The sequence below is a fragment of the Pseudophryne corroboree genome, chromosome 7 (genome assembly GCF_028390025.1).
Source record: "Pseudophryne corroboree isolate aPseCor3 chromosome 7, aPseCor3.hap2, whole genome shotgun sequence".
Taxonomy (NCBI): Eukaryota; Metazoa; Chordata; class Amphibia; order Anura; family Myobatrachidae; genus Pseudophryne; species Pseudophryne corroboree.
The window spans coordinates 46657055-46661405 of NC_086450.1; positions in this window are offsets into that span (position 1 = coordinate 46657055).

Here is a 4351-nt window from a genome sequence, read left to right on the forward strand (position 1 = left end):
CCCAAATCTGATGGTAGAATTCGACAGGTTCGGAGCCCTTTCTAATTTTAAGATAAATTACTCCAAATCCATCGCAATGAACCTAACTGCTTCCCCTGGGGTGGTGGCGGGTTTAAAAGGCTCCTTCCCTTTCACCTGGCATGACCACAAAGTTAGATACTTGGGGGTTATGCTCTCCAACGATTTATCTAAAATATTTTCCTTAAATTTCAGCCCCTTATTAAAAACGCTTTGCTTAGACTTCCAGAGGTGGAAGAAATTGCGATTATCCTGGTTTGGTAGAATTAACGTGGTCAAAATGAATGCCCTCCCCAGGATATTATTTTTTCTTCAAACCCTCCCCATATACATCCCTTCCCTGTGGTTCCGGGACGTTCAGAATCTCATTAGAGCGTTTGTCTGGGGTGGTAATACTCCTAGATTTAAACATAACATTTTATTTCGGAGAAAACATCAGGGGGGACAACAGCTTCCACATATTTCCAGCTATTATCATGCAGTACAGTTAAATAGAGTTTTAGAATGGACACGGGCCAAGGACTGCAAACAATGTGTGTTTCTGGAGGAGGGCTGTCTCCCACATTATATAGAAATCGTTCCTTGGTTACCCACCCTTCCGAAAGTCGCCCACCCCACGGTTTCCCCCACGCTTAAATTATGGAACATGCTTAGGTTGAAGAGCCACATATCTTCCAAATGGTCCCCTTTAACTTCTTTTCTTTATAACCCCGACTTTGTTCCTGGATTCCATAGATTGGCCTTTGCTTCATGGGCCAGGACCGGGCTTTTCAGGGTCGGTCAGCTGGTGTGTTCGGGTAGAGTGCGGTCATTTTCAGATGTCCAATCTCTTTGGAACAAATCAAGTGCTGATTTTTGGAAGTTTCTTCAGGTTCATCATTTCCTAACGTCCTCCAAGAATCTATCTGATATAGCTAGAGACCTCACCATTTTTGAAAAATTATGCGTTTCCACCCGTTCTCCTAAGCATGTCATCTCCCAAATTTATACATTTATTATGGAAGACCTATTTCCTCAGCCCCCTACCTTCATGGCTTCCTGGGAGAAGGATATGCCGATGTTAGCTACACAGGCCAACTGGGACACTATATTTCGTAACACCCAGGCGAGCTCCTTATGTCTCTCTACGATGGAAACTCTTTACAAGCTCATATATAGATGGTACAAGACTCCCCTTGTCCTTAATAAAATGTTTCCCACCCTCTCGAATCTTTGCTGGAGATGTAAAGGTGCCCCAGGGAGCTATTTGCACATTTGGTGGGATTGCCCTCTTATAGCCTCCTTTTGGAAAGACGTTTTTAAATGCTCTGAGTTGATAGTGGGAGATGTAGTACCCAGAGACCCAGAGTTTTGGCTCCTCAATCTTACCTCAGCAAGTATACATTCCTACAAATGCTCCCTACTGAGACACCTTAGCAACGCTGCAAAGGCCGTTATACCGACTCTCTGGAGTTCCGTCTCCCCGCCCCTAATCAAACAATAGTTTCAAAAGATTGATTACTTCTTGGATATGGAAGACCTCATCTCCTTCTCGATGGGAAGAACCATCGACTTTGCCGCTATCTGGTTCCCATGGTGTGACTTCAGGGAGTCTCCGGTATATCGGTTTTATGTAGTAGCCTGATCCTTCTCCCATTATCCATACCGATAAATTCTCAGCCCCTTACAGATCTCCAGATGTATACTTCATCCCACCTATCTTCTTCAGGACTCTCTTTGTCTCCTTCTTCTTCTCTACTCCCTATCTTTTTCCATTCTTTCTCTTCTTCTCTACACATTCATTAGATAGGTTTTTATAATGTCTGTATTTACATGTTTATCTTATGATTGCTGAACAGACAATTTTTCTATTTACCTTAAATGTTCGAAACGCTGTGCATAGATATGTACGACCAGCGATGTTTTTTATTGGATTTCATTATTTGAACATGCTGTACGGTTGATTTGTCTACTGCTTTAATAAAAACAGATTACAGAAAAAAAATCTGTGTCTTATTATAATTATTGTGAAAACATGGCCTATTAAGAGCTATGAACTAAACTGTTAATTTGGACATGAATTTTTGAATTTAGTTTTAGTCTTAAACTGGCCATACACCTAAAGATTTATTGTCCAATCTGGCTTGGTGGAATGAAAATCTGGTAATGTACGGGAGCAAATGACAATTATTGACCATTTGCTCCCAAACACTGGAAAGCAGACAAAAATGCTCAAACAAATTGGTTAAATCCATTTAATTTAACCCAATGTTTCTCAAACCTTTTTGAATGACGGCACCCTAGAGTATCAGAATTTTTTTCAAGGCACCCCTAGGTTAAAAGTTTCTTATTGAGAAATTAAGAAAGAAATATTAAAATAAGTAAATTTTGTTTATATGTCATCCTCAGGTTCAGTTGTGTGGTGAGGGACAAGATTTGCTTCTATTTGTTCACATATTTTTTGATTGGCAGCCACCAGCACTGGTTTTGCCTTCTATAGTGATGCTAAATAATTTGAATTGGTCCTGTACCACCAATCCAAGGCACCCCTGCAAGTGCCACTGCACACAGTTAGAGAATTACTGATTTAACCAATTTGTCTGTACAACCATTTTTACCAGTTTTCTGGCATTTTGGAGCAAATGGTCAATTGTCCTTTACTCCCATACATTACCAGATTTGCGTTCTAACCAACCAGATTGGACAGTCAATCTATAGGTGTATGACCAGCTTGAGTCGCTTACTTATAATTGCAGTTGGTTAAAAGTCATATCTTAGTTTCTTTTTTTATTATTTTGCTTTGTTTTAGTCAAGATTCAGTCAGTGGATCTCAGTTTTAATTTGAGTCTAATTTTAGTCAATGTTTTAGTCATAACTTTTACAAACAGTTTAATAATACTCTAATGGATTTTGCTGAAAAACATTTCTGTAAAATTGCTTTGTTTACATACCTTTAACTATGTGTTTAGTAATCTAGGCTCAGTAGGCTGAGAATGTGTTACATACTGAGTCTGAAGTACCGTAGTGCTCCTATATATCATATACAAATTAATGCCTTAGGTTTCTTAGAACAAACAAGTGAAATACACAATCATATTCTCTTTACAGCAGGTCATATTTACTTTTTCAAATATCTAGAACACATAAGTGTTCTTTAAAAATGTAAAACCCTACTTCCAGTGTTAATTTTGACAAAGATTTTAGTCTTAGTCTTTTTTTTTTTTGTTGCTTTGCTTTAGTCAGTGAATTTCAGTTTCATATTAGTCTAATTTTAGTCCTGATTACTTTTATTTAAAATTTTCATCAATAAAAATTATTGCTTTAACTAATTAATTTTAATGTAACTGTTAAACATGAAATATGTGTCTTGGTATACACATGTGTTTGTATTATATGCAATGAATATGTAACGATTCTACTGTAAAGGTTTCGAAGTAGTCAGTCTGGTGTATTTTCTGTGCTCCCCCCCCTTCCCACACACACACACACACATACATACCCTTATCTATAACAGTTATGTTCTCACCTCTGAAGCCATAAATTACTATCAGCAGTCATGTAATTTTTTGATAATCCCACTGGTGTCTAAGCCCCACCTAAATCATCACACTATAGGTAAAGGTATACTGTAAGTTCCATGCTATGAAATGGTGGATTAAATAAAGTTGTTAACTAGACAAAGTAAAAAACAAGCAAACAGCACACCGTAAAAAAACAACAATAGAACACAAATAAATTCAAAAAACAATATCTGCTGTTTATCAGCCAGTATAACTCTTAATTTAACATGATTAAAAAATGCCTTAAGAACAGGGACAGATTAACAATGGCGGGGCGGATGTAACTACAGCTCCAGGCCTCCAGTTACAAATAGGCCCAACATCGTGTCTTTATGATGACTGGTGGCTCATCTGACCACACAGTCGACCAAAAACCATACATTTTAACAGAGCCGGATTAACAACAGGGCAACCGGACCAATCGCCCACATAGCTGCATCACTAACATAAAGGTATTGTGGCATATGGTAATAATTTTCAGAGCCAGGCCCATGAGGTCCTTAATCTGGCTCTGTTTAAGAAAAATGGGTGTATTGAGAATGGACTCATTACCTAAGATTATTTGCACTAGATTACTCTTTAAGTTAAAACGCTTACTATGAACTATACATACGGTAATAGGGGGCTGCTTTAAGGCCCTCATTCCGAGTTGTTCGCTCGCAAGCTGCTTTTAGCAGCTTTACACACGCTAAGCCGCCGCCTACTGGGAGTGAATCTTAGCTTCTTAAAATTGCGAACGAAAGATTCTCAAAATTGCGATTACACACCTCTTAGCAGTTTCTGAGTAGCTTCAA